The 20,531-nt window shown below is 41.7% G+C and overlaps 1 protein-coding gene across 5 annotated transcripts in view; it reads left to right on the top strand.

Moving 5' to 3' along the window:
- The first annotated feature begins 8,952 nt into the window (after window positions 1-8,952).
- The window catches only part of XIAP (X-linked inhibitor of apoptosis), a 36,290-nt gene continuing 24,711 nt past the window's right edge, over window positions 8,953-20,531 (top strand). For 2 of the 5 annotated variants that reach the window (XM_053917114.1, XM_053917110.1), the window contains exons 1-2: window positions 8,953-9,099; window positions 9,346-9,470. The gene's annotated coding sequence lies outside the window, so the exon portion shown is untranslated. Of the gene's footprint in view, window positions 9,100-9,345; window positions 9,471-16,170; window positions 16,237-19,785; window positions 19,905-20,531 lie in introns of all 5 variants that reach the window. The other 3 variants (XM_053917111.1, XM_053917112.1, XM_053917113.1) reach the window with 3 other exon arrangements.

Here is a 20,531-nt window from a genome sequence, read left to right as displayed (position 1 = left end):
CAAACTAGCAGTGAGCCCTCTGAGCCTAGAATTACAGCAGCTCCTGGGCCCAGTTTCTTACCAAGACATGGGCGCAGAGTTCCCTGCTGCTCTTCCTATGCCTGGGCCTACTGTTACAGAGAGATGAGCACCTGTGCCTGAGGATGCCCAGCACACTGGTGGCTCCTGCCCTGGCCAGCCACCCTCTGGAGGGCGGAGGCCTACCAGCCCAGCATGGACAGCATATGGATGGAAGATGGCTCAGGACAAAGTAGTCAATGGGCTGAGTTGGGAGCTGTGTGGATAGTCGTAACCTGGGAACCTGGTCTGGTGACCATCTGCACAGACAGCTGGGCAGTGTACAGGGGACTGACCCTGTGGCTGCCCCGTTGGTGGCAAGATGATTGGTAAGTGGCTCAAAAACCCCTGTGGGGGCAGGACCTATGGAAGGACATGTATGAATGTAGTCTGGAAAAGGTATAACTCTTTACCACGTTAATGGACACCAACCTTTCCTCAGGCTTGGCAACACCGAGGCTGACGACTGGTACACATCTGTTGGTTGGAAGAGGCTCCAGCAGAAGACATGGCTGAGTGGCTCCACAGAAAGATGCGGCATGCGGGACAGAAGACTTTATGGGAAGTGGTAAGAGCATGGGATCTACCTCTTCCTTACTCCGATGCAGTCATGGCGGGTCAGCAATGCACCATCTGTACAGAGAAGCACCCTCACCGGCTGCCCCAAGATAAGGGTGGCCTGCAACAGTGGGACATCCCACTGACCTGCTGGCAAGTTGACTACATCAGCCCCCTGCCACTATCTGGAAGCTCACGCTGTACCTTGGCGTGTGTGGACACGACTACTGACTTGCTGCAAGCAGACCCCTGCCAGCGGGCCACGCAGCGAGCCACCATCCGAGGACTAAAGCAGCTCTGTGCTGCCTATGGGAGCCTGGATGGCATCAAAAGCGACCAAGGCACCCATATCACGGGACATCAAGTACAAGAATGGGCAGATGCCTTCAATATAGAGTGGAGATTCCATCTGCCATACAACCCCTCTGGAGCCGGCCTCACTGAAAGGTACAATGGCCTCTTGAAAGGCTCTGTTAGATGCCCCACCTGTCTGACTGCCTGTGTACATTGAACAAACAGCCTAGGGTAGGACAAGCATCTCCTGTCACCCTCCTCACTAAACCTTGGGCAGCACCTATCTGCCTGCAGTTAAGTACACAGGAGCCTCTGCTACGTCCAGGGTTGGGACAACAAAATAACATGCTCTTGACAGCACCCCAAAACATACCCTCAGGGAAATGCACCCTCACCTGGCCCTGGCAAGCACAAGTAGAATCCCACTGGTGTTCCCTGGTAGTTCCCCCTTGGGGGAAGGGACTTGTCATGGGGTTACAGCTGGCACCCATGGTAATGGCCTCTTGGCCCCTTACCCTCATTTGTTACAACCCACAGCAGACCTCAGTTCCTCAGGGAACTTATTTAGCCTCAGTCTCACAGGTACACACACCTGCCTTGGCCCTTAGAGAGCAGGAGGCCCTTAGCCTAGGGCCAGATACAGCATGGTACCAACCAATGGCCAGGGCATCCCCTGGTCAGTGTAACCATATTAACCAAAGACTGTACTGTGGCATTGTGCATTGCTGCACTGCCAAGATCTACATTAATCAGGTCCTATTAAACATCTCTTATCACCCTTAGACTCTGCTCTGGAAACTCCTTTCCACAGGGGACCAGTAGGCTAGTAGTCATCAGCAACCTTTCTGATTGTTGGGTCTACACTGAATTTCCCACTGCTGACTCCTCCAGCCTACCATGACCTACCAGGTGGGTCTAACCTGTGAACCAGACACCTTGGGACTGGCTGCAAGTCTGGAAAGCTCTTGATCCCCCTCTTCGAGCAAGCACATAAAAGGGTGTTTTCCCTCATGAGGGAACAGGCCACCCACACCAAGCCATGGGTTTGGACACAGTTTGGGACAGTGTGGGGTGGCTGTCAGCATTACAGGTAAAGGTGCAACAACCCACGCCCATACATATTGAATGTAGAAATGGTGCTGTAAATGAAACTGTTCAGCCCATAGGGTGGATGCTGACAGCCCTATACAAGAAAATAATGGTAATGACTGCTACAGACCACTGGGGGCAGTCTACTAGGGAGACTCAGATCCGGCCCACAGGGAGCCAGGGACTGTGGTCAATATAGTTAGCCTTACCTCCCATTTAATTGGACTGAGTGTTGCATCTGGGGAGAACCATACATCCCAGGGTGAGTGTTAGATACTCTTCCAAGAGTCCCTCAAAACTGGGACTCATTTAGGACATGCGATCAAGTCAAGCACTCTGACTGGTGGTTCTACCCCCAGCCATTTTTGTGCCCCCTGCAAGTACTGTTCTAACCCATGAAGCTGTTAAGACCCTAGCAAATCACACTGAAATAGCCCTCAACCACACCAGACATGCTACAGCCCTGGTTTCTGATGAGGTAACTCAAATGAAGAAAGTTGTGCTGCAGAATAGAATGGCATTAGACTTACTGCCGTCCAGGGGGGTTACCTGTGCCATTCTGTACACCAAGTCTTGTGTATCCATCCCTGATAATTCTCGCAGTGTGTCCAAAGCCTCAACTGCCCTAGAAGCTGAAATTAATCACATATCAGCCATAGCCTCTGACCCTTTTACAACTTGGTAGAATTCTCTAAGTTCTTGGTGGCATTCCCTAAGTTCTTGGTGGCATTCCCTTCTCCTAGGTCTCTTTGGGTTTTGTCTTGCATTGTTGATCTTGGGGTGTAGCCTTCACTGTATTTATAACATATGAATGCAATGTGCCAACATGCTCACCACACAGGTCCCCTATCGGAAGAATGTATCACAAAAAATATCAGGTGGAAGAGCAATATTGGAGTGGAGTGTGGGGTCATGCTGGACATGGCTCTTCCAACCCCCAAAAGGAGGGTTGGCTGAAGGGCCCCCAGCCAGAAGGAATGTGTGTTATTTTAGAAATGGAGTGTAATTCCCTCCTTATCCCCCTTTGGGAGTGGCTTCCTGTCCTGTAACTGCCTCTTGACCTTTGTCCTTTCTGCATGTACACACTGAGGTAGGACATGTGCCTCCTTTGTCTGGGACTCCTTAAAACAAGCCTCAGACTCAGGGAGGTGGGGTCCTGCTTTGCTGATCTGCCACCACCATCAATGCTCCCTGTAATGTGAGTAATAAAGACTCTGGCTGCTCCACTCAGTCCTCCTTGTGTGTGTGTGTGTGTGTGTGTGTGTGTTTAACTTATCCGAATGAGCAGTGGAAATCCCCAGGCTTTACATCTTGTGTTACAGGTAGGGAGCTCTGCTTGAGGCTTAGACTTCCTCCCTTCTAAGAGGGACCTGCAGTTGAAATTTGCCTCCAGAATGCCCAAGGTAGCCCAGCCAGCCCTCTCATGCCTCTGTACTTCCTACCAGTCTTGATGTTGTGTCTTGTGTAAGTCCTTGGTTATAAGGCTTGTCTCCAGCTAGTCTTCACCGGGTTATTCCTGTTGGCCTTTTAAGAGGGTGTCTGTCTCTAGCAGACTCCTGACTCTTCCTAGCAGACAGAATCTCTGCTGATTTTCACAGGCAGATATGTGGATGCTTCTTCCTGGCTCTGGAGCTCTGGGCTGGGCAGACTGGCATGGCTGGGGTTGAGACCCCACATGCCTCTCGGGGAACTGTTGTAGCTAAGATATCTTTCTGGAATCTCTGCTGCCACCTGTAGATGTGCAGCCAGCCCTTCTCACAGCTCTGCCCTTCCTAACCGTCTCGATTTGGCTTCTTCTGTAAATTTTTGGTTATAAGGCTTCTGTTCAGCTAGTCTTCAGTTGGTTATTTAGGTTGATTATCCTATATTTTAGTTGTGATTCCAGTTTGTTTTTGGGAGGTGGTGAGTATACATTCCATTTACTCAATTGCCCTCTTGGATCCCCTGTATTCTTTATTTCTGACTGGTTCTTTTTTATGGTTTATATGTCCTTTTTTTGTGCTGTTGAAGTTGTCATTAAGTTCCTTGAGCATTTTTAGAACCATTGTTTGGAACTTCCACCTACTCTGTGATCATCTTGTATCCTCCTATCCCCAGTTTTCTTATCCTTGGAGTGGCATGATGATTAAATGTGATCATCTATAAAATGCATTCAACACAGTATGAACATAAAAACATTCAATAAATGTTAGCAGCTACACTCCAGCCATAAGACATTAACTTCCATTTCCCGAATGCATGCTGTTTTGTTTCATTTCTGTTAGTACATGATGACATGTCTGCTTAAAATGCCTTGCTCCCACTGCTTCACCTAGCTAACTCTTGGTTGTCCTTTAAGACTGAAGTCTTGGTGGAACTTGTCCTAATCCACCCTCCTCACAGTGTGGAACCCTCCTCTGGGCTTCCGCAGTGCATTGTGCCTGCCTCTACAAAGTGAGAAGCCATTGCAGGGTTAGATCTGGCTCAAGGACCTACTATATGCCAGGCACCATTCTAGATTCTGAGTCAAGACAAGAATAAAAATAACACTGAGCTCATAGGGCTACTAAAAGGATTATGAGAGATAAACTTTGCCAAGCACTGAAGACAGTGTCAGTAATTGCTAACTATTATCATCTATCTATATTCAAGACACTCCTCACACCCATTGACATCTGTGGCTTTTGGTTCAGTCTTCCTCTCTAAACACATCCCACTACCTCCTTTGTAATGACCCCTCCAACATGCTAGCCCCTCTCCTAGACCTCACCTCCAGTAGATTTCACCTCCATCCTACTCCAGACACACCATGACAATATCCTGACCTTGATATTATTGTTGGAGTATTGGATTTTTGAAGACTTATGGTTCCAAGGACAAGGTGTACAAATCAGGACTCACCACACCTTCCTTCACTCAGACCAACTCTGCTCTTTATCTCTTTTATTTATTTGGGCTTTCACTTATAAATGCTTTTGCAAAAAATTGTTTTAATGCTAAACTTCTGCTGTTCCTCTCAGCACATAACCACACATTTTACTTTCCAAATAATCCAGTTGCCATTGAGATATGGTGGCCCCCCTCAAAGTTTCTACTTATCTACACTGCATGCCCTTTGGCTTCTGAAGAGTGTCCTTTTTTCTATTCAAGGCTAATGCCACTATTCAGGCTTGATCTCATTTCTTTCTCATTTCCTTTGAGTTTTTATGCCATCAATTTTCCTTTCTCATATTAGGTTGACCCACATTAAATTGCTGCTTGGGACATTTGACAATGATGGAACATTGGCAATTTCATATGGTTCAAGTTAATATATCTCTCTTCTCTCCCTCTGTAAATATTCCTTCTTCTCAACCAAAAACAGTTACAAAAAAATCCTTGTACAGGTAAGAGTAGCCTCTCCATAGATTTTGTTCTTTTAATTTTATACCTCTATGTGTTCCTACATATAAAACCTAGACACTGTATCTCAGGTATACCTGCCTTTGCTGTCCACATCTCCCAACTGACACTATACCCAACAAGTGTTTACTGAGGGTCTGGAGTTCTTATGCAATTTTTATTCACACATTCAGTAAATGCCTTTCGAGTATCTACATTGTGCCAGACACTGTTTTAAGCACTTGGAATAGGTCATTGAACAAAGATTCCTGTTCTCTTGGAACTTATATTCTAGGAGTAGTGAGAGGGAGGAGATACATAATAGATAAACATAATAAATAAGAGAACCATATATTATTTTAGAATATGATAGATGTTATGGAACATGGAAAAGGACAGCAGGGAAAGATGACTGGGAGTGATAGGAGGAGAAATTGAAATTTTAAGTAGATTGATCATGGTAGGCCTTATTGAAAGGTGACAAGCAAAGTTTTGAAGGAGGTGAAAGAGGTATGTGGGGGAAGTGTTCCAGGCAGAGTAAACAGCAAGTGCAAAGGCCCAAAGGCAGGGAAGCTAAAGGAACAGGAGAAAAAGTAGTAGGAGATAAGGATAGAAAGGTAAGAAGAATGCCTATTGTGTAGGACCTTTGTATCAGTTATCTAATGCTAGGTAACAAATTGCCCTAAAATTTTAAACAACAATACACAGGAATTAAAGAGTGTCTTGGCTGGGTGGCTCTGGCTCTGAATCTCAAGAGGTTGCAGTTGTCTGAAGTCTGGGCCTGAAGAATTCTCTTCCAAGGTGGTTCACTCACATGGTTGGTAAGTTGGTGTTTGTTGTGGGTGGGGGAGAAAGAGATGTGGAGAAGGAAGGGCAGGACCCAGTTTTTCCCTGTGTGGGCCTTTTCACATGCTGTTTGAGTATCCTCATGACATGACATTTGGCTTCCCCCAGAGCAACCAATCTAACAGAGAGCAAGGCAAAAACCACAGTGCCTTTTATGACCTAGCATTATAAGTCACACACCATCACTTCCACTATATTCTATTGGTTATACAGGTAAGCTCTGGCCTATTGTAGAAGATAACTACCCAAAGGTGTGAAAAACAAGAGGTAAAGACCACTGGAGATCATCTTGGTGGTTGCCTACAACAGCCTTTGTAGACTGGCTTACATCAGTCTACAAAGGCTGTTGTAAATCTGTGCCTTTTACTCTGAATGAAATAGGGAGTCATTGAAGGGATTTGAGCCAACATTTGATAATGATCTGACTTATTAGGATAACTCTGGCTTCTGTGTGAATAGACCAGAAAGGGGCAAGAAAGTTAATCTGGGAAACTGGTGAAGAAGCTTTTACAGTCCAAGAGAGAGTGAACTAGGGGTGTAGTAGTGTTGATGAGAGTTGGTGATATTCTGGCTATATTTTGAAAATTGAGATGGCAGGATTTGTTCATGGATTGGATGTGGGATAGAGGAGTGCAATTAAAGATGATTCCAGGAGTTTGGGAGGGATTATAAAAATGGGTTAAAAATGGGTTATAACCCATGGGTTATGGGTTATAAAATGGGTTATATAAAAATGGGTTAAATTCTCTTACAACATAGGTAAGATAAAGCATGTACACAGTAGCTACACTGTAGGCAGAAAGCACTGTGCTCCATAACAAAGATACAAATTCAAGTGCCAAGTAAGATGAAAAACTTCTGGAGGTGGGTGGTGAATGTACATAATGCCACTGAACTCTACACTTAAAAATAGTTCAAATGGTAAATTTTATGTTATATACATTTAACCACAAATTTTAAAAGATGCTAACAAAACCAAAAACAGAATTTCAACTGACAAGAGGGTTCAGAGGAGGAAGATATGACCTTCGGCTAAGGAAATTCAAGAAGGCTTTGTGTAGGGGCGGTCTTTTCACCTGGAACAAGGAACAGTTTGAGCAAATTAACAGAAGAGGCAGGAAATCTGGGGATGGGCAGGTGCACAGTAAATACTTCCATTTTTTTTGACGATAGGTAGGATGACCAAGGAGAGAGTGAACATGAAGTCAAGTAGTTTTACCATTATCCTGGAGGCCATATTGAACAGTTTAACTCAAATGGCCTTGTGCAGACTGGATTGAGGGGGAGTAGACTAGGGATAGAGGTCAGTTAGGAGACAGTAATGATTGGACATGTCTATAATCAGACAGCTCTAGTTTTGAATCAGTTTCTGCTCCCACACATACTAGCAGGATGACTTTGTGCAAGTTACCTAACCTCTCTAAATGTCAATATCTTTTTTTCTTTATTGTTTCTTGTTGACATTATTAGAGCTGTTCCCATTTCCCCCCCCTTTGGCCACCTCCACCCAGAGCCCGCCCCACTCTCCCTGGCCATCACCACACTGTTGTCTATATTTATGGGTTATGCACATATGTTCTTTAGCTAATCCCTTCACTTTCTTTCAAACCCTCAGTATCTTCAACTGTAACATGGGAATAATGATAGTTGCATATTTTATGAAGTTGCTGTGAGAATTAAATGAAATAAATATTTGCTTGCAATTACTATTGTTACAGTAAGTCAGATGTGAGATTCCCAGAGCTGTGACAGTGGGAGAAGGTCAGAGGACATACTATCTTAGCAAATGCCTCTGAACCAAAAAGAAGTCTTTACTCCCTCCAACTTCCCTTTTCATGAAGGGCAGCCTCATTTAAAGATGCAGGTGATACTTAAGATCTTCCCCGTGAAATGAATACTTCTCATTCAAAATCTTTCATCTCACTACACTAGCCTCTAAGGGAGCCCAAGTTTCTGAAACGAGTTCACCTGAATTGAGTTCATCTTTTGGTCTCACAATCCTACAGCATATGTGAAATAAATCTAGGATATAATCAGATTTTATGTACACAGATTTCCTTTGCTTCCCTTCTCTGTGCTTTCTATGCTCATTCATTTTTTTAAAGATTTTATTTATTTATTTAGAGAGAGGGGAAGGGAAGGAGAAAGACAGGGAGAGAAACATAAGTGTGTGGTTGCCCCTCACATGCCGCCAACTGGGGACCTGGCCAGCAACCCAGGCATGTGTCCTGACTGGGAATGCAACCGGCGGCCCTTTGGTTCGCAGGTCCGCGCTCAATTCACTGAGCTACACCAGTCAGGGCCTTCATTTTTTCCCTTCATCTTCCCAATCCCCTTCCTGCTCCCATTAATTGTCCTCCTTTCTTTTCCCTTCATCCTTCCCTCCTTGGACAGAAATCATATTGCAATCTTAGTTCTCTCATTTATTACCTGTGTGCTACTGGGGTAGTTATCCTTTCTGGGCCTCAATTTTCTCTGTAAAATGGGTTTAATGAGACAGTGCCTACCTTACATGGTTGTTAAAATTACAACAAAGAACACGTTATATGGCTCCCACAGTGCCTGGTCTACAGTAAGAATTCAGCATGTTCGCTCTCTTTCCATCCTTCAACTTCTATTTCCCTACTCCTCAGCCTCAATAACCAGCAGGTAAAAACCGTGGGAAAAAAAACACCTCCAAGCTGAAAGAGGAAACACTTGAGCTGGGGGCGGAGACTGAGCGGTGCGCATGCGCGCCCGCTCGCCAGGTTCGGGTTTCGAACTTGGGGGGTGGGGGGGGATGGGGAGAGGGCTTCGTTTGTCCTGGCGGTCCCCTTCCCGCCTTAGGAAGTGGCAGGACCACCGCGGCACCCCGGGTGGACGCAGCGCTCCGCGAGGGACGCCCGGGCCCTAGGGGTAAATTCGAAAATGGCGGAGGGGGAAGAAGGAGGGGTTTGCGGGGCGGGAGGCTGGCCTCCGCGGCGGGGGTGGCGGGAAGGAGACTGCAGGGGCCCCAGTGGCGGCTCCGGGGCGGTGAGACGGGCGGTCTGCGTCCGGTGCCACTTTGAGCCGCCCCCCCCGAGTCCCTCGGGATTTCTCCGGGGGATGGACGGTCTGGTGGGCGCAAGTGAGGGAGACGAAGGGACTTCCGTTTCCTTTTAGGCCCGGTCGTCCGCTCAGTGGAGTTGGCATTTCGAGATTGGGGCTTGGGCCGCCCCTCCTCCAGGACCCTCCCCTCGGGACCGCGCGGGGCGCCGCGGGTGATCCGGGCCGGCTCTCCTGGCACGGTGGGTACTGCCCGCGCGGGCTTCCTTCTCGCTCTCCTCCCCTTTTCTTTTCTCCCCTCCCCTCCCCCCGTCGGGCCGCGCTACGGGGGAAGGCGGGAAGGCAGCCCTTGCCCGCTGGGGATGGCAGGTCGGGGCTCTCGGCCCAGGTTTCCGGGACTATCGTAGGACGGCGTGGGCGAGTGGGTGCCAGCCTGAACCCCGTGACCTCTAAAGTAAATCGAGTCACAGAACTTTTTTTAGTGATCAAAGGGACCCCTCCGACACCCGCATCTGATGCCTGTGGCATGTATGGAGCTGGGTGGAGTGTGGGCGAGGAGGGCGTGTGAAACAGAAAGAATGGGAGCCAAAGAGCTTCCAGAAGAGGAAATTAGCTAGTAATTCTTTCCAACCTTTGCTGCCCTAGTCATGTCCCCAGCATATTCTGTAAGTGAAACAAAATTCAGTCTAACTTTCAGTTCCACTATTTTGAGTCTGAAATACACTTAATTATTTTCTTTTTGAGCGGAGTGGTTGGTTATTACTGAAACTAAGCCACGGCCCTCCTCCTCCTCCTCAAAAAAAAAAAGGAAAATGTCAATCAAAGCTTTGTAAAAACCTATCCGATTTAATAATCTACTTTGCTTTCAAATATAATGTCGCTAGTTCTGTAACAACTATATCTTGATTGTTAACGATGCATAAAAATTATTTACTTTGGTAAGACTGGAGGTCACTATAGTATTTCTCTTTTTTTACTTAACATTGTTACAACCAGTTCAAGAGAACAGTTACAGACGGCCATCTTAGAATTATAACATTTTAGAGTTGGAAGGGATCTTAGTCCAGCCGTTTACAAAAACAGTAACTAAGGCACAGGAAGATTTCATGGGTTGCCTAAGGCTACTCGAGTACTAAATTAGAACCCGGGTTGCCTGCCCCTTTGCTAACCACTTTTTCTGCGCAACTGCTACACTTGAGCCGCCTCCTAGCAGGAAAATGAAATACTTTCCGTTGAGAGCACGTTTCTGAAGCATATACCACTTTGCGCCATACAACTCTGCTACTACTATCAGTATTTTTAACATGCTTATGAAGCTGGTGCTTGAGACATTTTCTCTCTCGTCATTCAAGAAGTGGCAAAAATTTAGGTTTAAAAGATTTACGTATACACACAGGCACACATGTATACTTCAATACGCTGTGGTAACTTTTTTTTTTTCAAATTTTTTTGTTGTTCAGTTACAGTTGTCCCCATTTTTCCCCTATTGCTCTCCTCTGCCAGCTCAGGTAACTTCTTAAAGGATAATATAAAAATGTTAACAGTGGTTAACCTAACGGAGGATGGAGAAGGTGGGAGGCTTTTTACTTTGCACTTCACATGTGGCCTCATGTACTGTTTGAATTTCTTATGATAAACAAGTGTTGGTTTTATAATTAAAATCAAGTTTTAAAGTTAATACACATATATGTATATCAGTATAAGTATATGTCAATTGTGTATATATATTTATATACATAAATGTATTTATCAGTGGTTTGGAGGTTATTGTCTTTTTTTATGTACTAGTGGTTTGTATTATAAGATCCAGTGTGCTTCATGTCAGACCAGCTGGCAAAGCATGCTCACATTTCTTCTTTGGTTTTCTCCTATTTTTTCTAATGTAAAATGGTAAAAATTATATGTTACTAGACTTTAAATATTTTTACAAAATGTGCTGACCTTTTAAAAACTTTTATTGAATTTATTGGGGTGACTGGTTAAGAAGATTACATGAAAATATGCTAAGCTTTTGAATCAAATAATGTAGCAAACTAACATTCAGTATATCAAATTTGACACAATGAAAAAATCTGAATGTAGAATCTTTGTGGATAAGAATCATTTGAAAATTAAGACTGGAAACATCCCTGGTGATTAGTAGTTCAGCTCTTTGTTTTTATGAATAGGTTAATCAAGCCTCAAAGAAGAAGTAGTGAATTGCCCCAGGTTACATATTATTATTAGCAGAGCTTGGACCAGGATCCAGGTCCCAGTCCAGTGTCCCTTGTACTATACCTGTAATTTTACTGCTTTTTAGTGCGTTTGATGACTCACTGTGTAGACAAAGTAATGGTGACTAAAAGTTATTGAGGCTCATTTCTGTAGATAAGAATTCTTGAAATGAATGCACCATTAATTTGTATAGTGCTTGAAATATTTTAGTACTGGAAACATTCCCCTTACATTTGTTGTTACCATTAATTTGTTTAATGAATCCTTTGTTTATATTATAAATGCTTAAAGACCCCGAATGTGAAATTATGTATTTCATTGTTTGGGTTTTTTTTTTTTTTTTTTTTTTTTTTTTTTGTCTCATTTAAGTCTGGTAGCTAGTGCTAACAGAAAGAGAAAGCTATGGTTTATGTAAAAAGAAAACCATTTATTGAGCACCTATTCTGTGCCAGTCGTTGTACTGTGTGGTAGGGTTACAAAGGTGAATATGGCAACGTAGATGCCCTTGTTGTTTTGAGACTGGAAGATTACCATTAGCTGTTAATTCTCAAACTTAATCTCTGCTCTAATCTGGTAATAGTATTATAAAATGTAATCTGTAGCACAGTTTAAGTTCATTGTGTTAGTACTTTTCAGGAAACAAACACTGGTAAAATAAGAAAGCGATATTGAACAAATGTTAGTTTTGTATCCTAGAGGCCATGTGGTACAGTGGGGAAAACCCTGGTGTGGATGACTGGGTTTCTTGTCTTGGCTTTGTTTCCAATTAGCTGTGCAATTGTGAGCAAGTCACCAAATCTCAGTGCCTCCGTATTTCCTTTTTCATAACTGTTTTTCATGTATGTGTTTCATTTAGTTCAAAATCTGAAGAGAGTATTTAGAATATTATATGTTATAATAATGTGTTTCTTATAGAAAATTTATGAGATTTGGGGTAATATACAGATAATTAAGTATAACCCATATTCTTTTATATTTACTTATTTTTTCATTTAGGATTATATTGTATATAGATTGTTTTAATCCTTTCAGTATTCTGTATTGAATATTTCCTTTGTTATGAAGTCTTTCAAAATGTAGTTTTTATTTATTCAGCATATTATTCTATGCCACATTTCCTTCATCTGTAGAGTAACAGGTTTGAGCTGGTTGATTCAAAGATTCAAAACCCATTATAGTAGTTTTTTTTAAAAAAAACCTAATTGTCTCACATTTTATGAAGGAAAAAAAATTCCATATAACAATCCCAAATCTGTTTGGAATAAATATCTCAAATAAAGGGACAAGAAATTAAGAACAAGGTGGAGATGCATTTCCTAATAATTTATGGTTTATACTTTCATGAATTTTACAATATCACATGCTAAGTACTTAGGTTTAATTTGTTGGAGGTATATGTGATACATGTATCATTATTGTGTTAAAAAGCTGACCTGTTTTAGTTTGATTTCGTAGGGTGGGTATATAATAGGTTGAAGAGGGAGAAACTGGGCTTCTGAATTTGATATTCTGGGATTATAGCACAGAGGAGAGAAAACTTGTAGAAGTTCAGAAGGGTTCCATAACTTGCCCAAGCTGCAAATAGCTGTTGAGTTGCAGAGGTAGGATTCGAATCCACATTTCTCTGATTCCAGTGCTCATGCTTTTCTTCCATTGCATACTGTATTTCATAAGATAAAGATCTGTTAAACATATTTCTTGATGGTATTGCTTTGATCAGAATTAACCAATTTGGTATTTTTGGAGTGCATTGAGGAGGTGAGGTGAGAAATGGTGAGATAGCACTTCATGAAACTATTTTTAGGCTGAGATAATACAACGAACACACCTTGAACACCTTCTACTTTGAGCTAAACTTTAATATCAATGTTTTGGCAGTGGCTGACATGCAGTAAGTAGGTGCCTGGTAAAAGAAAATGTTGACTGAATACTCTTGCTTGTTACCAAGAAATGTGTTAGATGAAAAAGGAAAACTTTGAACTTTCCAGGTGCTCCAGGTAATCTAAAAGAAAGGCCTGTCTTCTGAGAAATTAAGCAAAGTAGTTGTGCATTAGTTATTATATCTACCATAAGAACTACATGATTTATCTGTTTGGTATATAACTTAATAGTAGGTTGTCCTTTCTGTGATAAAATCATATTTATGTTCATTTTGTAGGACTTGGCATAGACTTTTATTATTTTCTATTAAAGATTTTATTTATTTATATTTAGACAGAGAGGAAGGGAGAGAAACATCAGTGTGTGGTTGCCTCTCACACGCCCCTGACTGGGGATCTGGCCCACAGCACAGGCATGTGCCCTGACTGGGAATCGAACCAGTGACCGTTTTTGGTTCACAGGCCGGCGCTCAATCCACTGAGTCACACCAGCAAGGGAAGACTTTTATTTTTAATTATGGTATAGTCAGGATGTCCAAACTTTTGGCATCTCTGTGCCACACTGGAAGAAGAGTTGTCTTGGGCCACACATTAAATATACAAACACCAATGAAAACTGATGAGCAAAAAAAGGTTTTTTTGTAAATTTACAATTTTGTGTTGGGCTGCATTCATACCCATCCTGGGCCGCATGTGGCTGCAGGCTGGACACCACTGGTATAGATGTAGCTCTGCTATTTGATACATTTTGGGATTTGATTTTGGATTTTAGTATGATTGGTACCCAATCTTTGTTAAGGGTACATGTGACTCACTTAACATGATGTGCTTTTATAAAAATGTGCTTTCAAGTATTTGGGCCATGATAAAAGTGCGGTTTACTTGTTCGGGCGAGGAAAAAGAATTTTCCTCTACCCTTCTGAGTTCTTCTGGCTGGTTTGAAATCAAATTGACATAAGACAGATTAAAAAAAGAAAACAACCAGATTTATTAGGTATGTACATATGGAGGCTCTGTAAGGATATGAGACCCCAGGACAAATTGGACAGAGGGAGGCAGGGATCTGGGACTTCAAGGGAAAAGTAGGCAATTCACAGTTAAATGAGAAAAAGCAAACATGCAATATGTAAATAAATTCTTGTCATGCCAGCCAGAAACAATGGGGAGTCTCCGGACTTTGCAGGTTCCTCTCTGCCACACTTGTATTATATTATGCTAAGGTGACAGTTCCTTTAAGCATGTTTTCTATCTGCATTCCTTTAGGCTGCTAAGAGGGAGGGTCAAAGGTTCTTTCTAAGCCTTTTGCTTCTTAAAAATAAGCAGCTTAAAATAATTGATATTTCAAAAAGGCGTATTTTGGAGTGGCAAACTCTGCTTCCCCTCTTCCCCTCTCCTGTATAGACTGGGAATAGCTTGAACTCAGATGATCAGACAGAACAACTGAGTTAAGGCTGATTTCCTAAATGGGGTAAAGCTGGCGCCACTGTGCATTCTCTGGTATATCTCTAAATACTTGAATATTGTTTGAACTTTTATACTTATTCCTGAAATAATTTTGTTGACCTGAAAACATAGGCCTATCAGCATATATTGGCATGCAATTTACTTTTCTGTGTATGGCTCCAGCTAATTTTTCAACTCTTGAAAGGGCAAGGACCCTAACATTTTATTTTGTGTTACCTCACCGGACTGCCCCTTCTGCCAGTAACCCTTACAGTAATTTCCTTAGACCTATATTGGTCATAATGACTGGGTTTAATTTTTGACTGCTATTTACTGGTCATAGGATCTTTGATGAGTAACAACCAGCCAGAAAACCACAGTTTCCCCATATTTCAAATGGGTGTTATGTTGTATAGGTTGAATTAGATACCACATATGAAGGCATTCTAAATTGTAAAATTTTAGTTATTATCAGAGGTAACATGGCAGAAAAAAAAAGAGGGTGGGCTGTTAAATTACAAGTTCATGCTTAAATTTTGCCCTTGTGTTAAAAGAAGAAGGATTAGAAATTTTTAGTTTCAATTCAGCATGTTTTAGTAGGTTAGAGACAGTAGTTAACTACATTTACCTGTAGTTAAAAGATGGGATGGGGGGAAATGAAAATATGTAGGTAAGTGTTTAGTATATGTGGGCACTCATTAAATATTTTGTACTGTTTTAATTTGGCTGGTAATCACTTATTGTGGCAAAGTTTACTTTGTGTCCTTTTAAAAAATTAATTTATTGATTTTTTAGAGAGAAACATCAATCTGTTCCACCTATCTATGTATTGATTGGTTGATTCTTGTATGTTCTCTGACCTGGGATTGAACCCACAACCTTAGCATATTGGGATGGCGCTCTAACCAACTGATCTACTCAGGACTTTTGTGTCGTATCTTTAATTCAAATACAGACAGAAGACAAAACTGTTAAATGTTTGCTTGTGGGCAGCAGAGTAGCTTTCAGATAGAATTAAATATTTTTACTGAGGAAAAAAGATAAGATGTTGGCGTTTATCAAGAACTTATTTCAGTACTTGCTTGAGATCCCAACATGATCATGGAAGAGAATACTTAATTCTGAGAAATATCTAGTCTCACTATTTCCCACTCACCCAGTCATCCATTAAAAGGACCTCATCATGCCCTGGCTGGTGTCGCTCAATGTGGATTGAGTGTGGTCTGTGAACCAAAGGGTTGCTAGTTCGATTCCCGGTCTCAGGGCACATGCCTGGGTTGCGGGCCAGGTCCCCAATGGGGGGCGTGTGAGGGGCAACCACACATTGATGTTTCTCTTCCTCTCTTTCTCCCACCCTTCCTCTCTCTCCAACAGTAAATAAATAAAATCTTTTTTTTTAAAAAAGGACCTCATCACGACACTTGTGGAACCATCTGATTTTTAAGTACTGCATCCTAATCATTCTGTCAGGGTAAGTTATCTGGACAAATATCAAGTAGAGTAAGTTCCAGTTCTGTGCCACTAATCAACTGTATGGTCTTAGTCAAATATTTAACTTCCTGATGGGCTCAGTTGGTTAGAGTATCATCTAGATACACCAAGGTTGGGGAGTCCATCTCCAGTCAGGGCACATACAAGAATCAGCCAATGAACGCATGAGTAAGTGGAACAACAAATTGATGTTTCTCTCCCTCCCTCTCTAAAAATTGATAAATAAAAATCGTAAAAATTTCCTTGTGCTTTAGTTTCCTTATTTTTAAAATGAACGAGTTGCCCTGGCTGGTGTGGCTTAGTTGGTTGGAGTGTCATCCTGTAAACCTAAAGGTCGCAGGTTTGACTTCCCGTTGGGGCACATGCCTGGGTTGCAGGTTGGATCCCCAGTTGGGGCACGTGCAAGAGGCAACCAATCGATGTTCTTTCCCCTCTCTCTCAAAAAGAAAAGAAAGAAAGAAAGTGATTTCTGTTATCCTGTTTAGCACATAATTATGGTGAACAGGTTTTCCTTGTGGGTGTCTATAAAATATAGTGGCTTTACTTTGCAGTGTACTTGATTTGAGCTGCCCTTTTGTAAAAATTATTTTAGGAAAACTTTTGGCCAAAGATCAGGGGATCCTCTTTTCTACTTACTAGGCTCCAAATTAATTATTTTTACAAGGCAGTGAGTGAACAGGTCAGAAATCCAGCAATAGACATCACTCAGAAACATTTTTCAACAAAGCCCTTTTGTTTGCAACTCAAGTTAGCAGTAAGTCTCAATCAGGTATCACCTGTGTTTCTCAGCCCTCTGTTGGTGATATACTGCCACCCAAGAACTGGACCAAAAGACATTTGTACATGGCCAACCTCTGTGATTACTGCTTTTATCAAGAGTTGACTGTATCCTTCTTTTTTTAAACCTGCTCATTGACAGTGTTGACATCAATTTAATATTTCTCTGTTTTCATCAGGGTTGCTCGGAGGCAGTTATTTAACAGAAATATTACAAAGTAGCAAACTGGCAAAAATTCTCAGAATAGGCAAAAATTAATGACCAAGAACATACCCTTTCTTCTCCTTTTTATACGTCATAAAATTATTTTCTGTGAATGAAAAGCCAAGATTTTGCAGTACCAGGCCCTGATATTGATAGTTTACTGGGACAATGTTTTCACAGATGAAGTTTCCACATTGCCACATGGAAAATAGCCAAAATAATGCCCCCAGTCTTCTGGACAGGATTTTAAGTGGCCTGACTAATCAAGAGCCCAGCTGCTTTTGTTTTTCTTTAATTGTTTTTCTTTCTTAAAGATTTTATTCATTTTTTTTAAGAGAGGAGAAGGGAGGGAGAAAAGGAGGGAAACACTGATCAGTTGCCTCTTGGGTGCTCCCAACTGGAGACCCGGCCTGCAACCCAGGCTTGTGCCCTGATGGGAATCAAACTGTCAACCTTTTAGTTCACAGGCTGACGCTCAACCCACTGAACCACACCAGTGAGGGCCAAACTGCTTTTTATTATTGTTCGAATCTAGTATATTTGCTGGATAAAATATAGAAAATTAAGAAAAACAATAATAAAAATCAGTAATCCTGCTATGAAGAGATAATCACAGTAGAATTTTAATGCATAATTTAGCCTAAACCTTTATATATTTTTCACTGGGATTATACTGCACAATATTATTTTGTAACCAGCTTTTTCTTTTTTTAATATATTTTTTTGATTATGCTATTACTGTTGTCCCATTTTTTTCTCCTTTTAATTCCACTCCGCCCTGTACCCACCCCCCCTTCCATCTAGCATTTCCCCCCTCCTGAGTTCATGTCCATGGGCCATATATATAAGTTCTTTGGCTTCTCCATTTCCTATACTGTTCTTAACCTCCCCCTGTCTATTTTGTACCTACCAATTATACTTCTTATTCCCTGTACCTTTTTTCCCTGCCCTCTCTCCAATGATAACCCTCCATGTGATCTCCATTTCTGTGGTTCTGTTCCTATTCTAGTTGTTTGCTTTGTTTTTTTGTTTTGTTTTGTTTTTAGGTTCAGTTGTTGATTGTTGTGAGTTTGTTGTCATTTTACTGTTCATAGTTTTGATCATCTTCTTTTTCCTAGATAAGTCCTTTTAACATTTCATGTAATAAGGGCTTGGTGATGATGAACTCCTTTAACTTGACCTTATCTGGGAAGCACTTTATCTGCCTTTCCATTCTAAATGATAGCTTTGCTGGATAGAGTAATCTTGGATGGAGGTCCTTGCCTTTCATGACTTTGAATACCTCTTTCCAGCCCCTTCTTGCCTGCAAGGTTTCTTTTGAGAAATCAGCTGATAATCTTAGGGAACTCCTTTATAAGTAACTGTCTCCTTTTCTCTTGCTGCTTTTAAGATTCTTTCCTTATATTTAATCTTAAGTGATGTAATCGTGATGTGCCTTGGTGTGTGCTTCCTTGGGTCCAATTTGTTTGGAACTCTGAGCTTCCTGAACTTCCTGGAAGTCTGTTTCCTTTGAAAGACTGGGAAAGTTCTCCTTCATTATTTTTTCAAATAAGTTTTCCATTTTTTGCTCTCCCTCTTCTGCTCCTGGCACCCCTATGATTCAGATGTTGGAATGTTTAAAGGTATCCCAGAGGTTCCTAAGCCTCTCCTCATTTTTTTGAATTCTTGTTTCTTCATTCTGTCTGGTTGAATGTTTATTTCTTCTTTCTCCAAATCATTAATTTGAGTCCCGATTTCCTTCCCTTCACTGTTGGTTCCTTGTATATTTTTCTTTATTTCACTTTGCATAGCCTTCACTTCTTCCTCTTTTTCTGACCATACTCAGCCATTTCTGTGAGCATCCTGATTACCAGTGTTCTGAAATGTGCATCGATAGGTTGGCTATCCCTTCATCACCTAGTTCTATTTTTGGAGCTTTGATCTGTGTTTTTTTGTTTTGTTTTGTTGTTGTTTTGTCTCTGCCTGCCTGTTAGGGGCGTAGTCGTAGGTATTCGCCAGGGGTGGGGGGCAACCCACATGGCTGCGTTGTGGCACTGTATGTGCTGGAGGGGTCCAAGAGGGAACAATGCTGCTTACTTGGCTCTGGGCTGGCTTTCAGTCACTTCCCTCAATACCCACAAGCAAATTGGGCCCTCCTGATGCTGATTCCCAGATGGGTGGGTTTGTGTACATTCTAGGACCCTGTGGTCTCTCCAAGGATCTTTCCTGTGAGGCAGAGATTTAACATTTTTGTATATGTTTGTTGGTCATTATTATTCACCACTTTTTCTTGATAGATTAAAAAGTGGTCATGCTAAGACACTCCTGTTTGACATCATTTAATATGAATGTTAAAAGCAAATAATGACATAAACAAGTTTAGATAGGACATTAATTCCGACATTTTAATAATAGTAAAAATTATATAGTATTTATACAGTAGTATACAAAAGTATAATAGTGAAATATTGCTAGCTTTTTAAATGTCCAGCAATGAAGGTACATACCTGCATATAAAATGTTAACATTTGTTTTTTAAAGTGCTCATACATGCTTTTATATTCATAGACCATCTGTGGAGGAATACACAGAAAACTGGTAAGAGTGATTGCTTCTAGGAAGGGAACCAGAGGTTTAAGGTACAGGGGAGGAATGGATGCAACTTTTGCACCTCTTGAATTGATCATGTGAGTATTGTCTCTTAAACAATATACATCTAAAATTAATGTTAAGCAGTATGGATTTGGTGATGATATATTCATACAGCCAGGTACTTGTCGTCCACTGAAAATAATGTTTCTACTCCACATTAAAATTGATGTGGGAAGATGTTTATTATATATTATTAAATGGAAAAAAGCAAGTTATAAAATACCGTGTATAATAAATCCTCTTTCAAAGTTTTTATAATGTGCATGTGGTCATGCACACAGAAAAGGTTCTTAAAAGGATAAATATACTAAAGTGTTCACAACCTGGGTAGTAGGATTTTTCTAACCCCTCTCTTTTTTTTTTAAAGATTTTATTTATTTATTTTTAGAGAGAGGGGAAGGGAAGGAGAAAGAGAGGGAGAGAAACATCAATGTGTGGTGGCCTCTCACGCATCCCATACTGGGGACCTGGCCTGCAACCCAGGAATGTGCCCCGACTAGGAATTGAACCGGCGACCCTTTGGTTCCTAGGCCTGCACTCAAATCTACTGAACCACACCAGCCAGGGCTAATCCCTCTCTTTTAAAAAGGAAAACGATTTGTATTAAAGATTATGTTGGTTTCCATATTGAGATTTTTGGCCTACTCTGATTTTAGCAAAGT

Source organism: Desmodus rotundus, chromosome X (genome assembly GCF_022682495.2).
Source record: "Desmodus rotundus isolate HL8 chromosome X, HLdesRot8A.1, whole genome shotgun sequence".
NCBI lineage: Eukaryota > Metazoa > Chordata > Mammalia > Chiroptera > Phyllostomidae > Desmodus > Desmodus rotundus.
The sequence above is the reverse complement of the archived record's forward strand: the minus strand, read 5'-3'. Positions and strand labels throughout refer to the sequence as shown.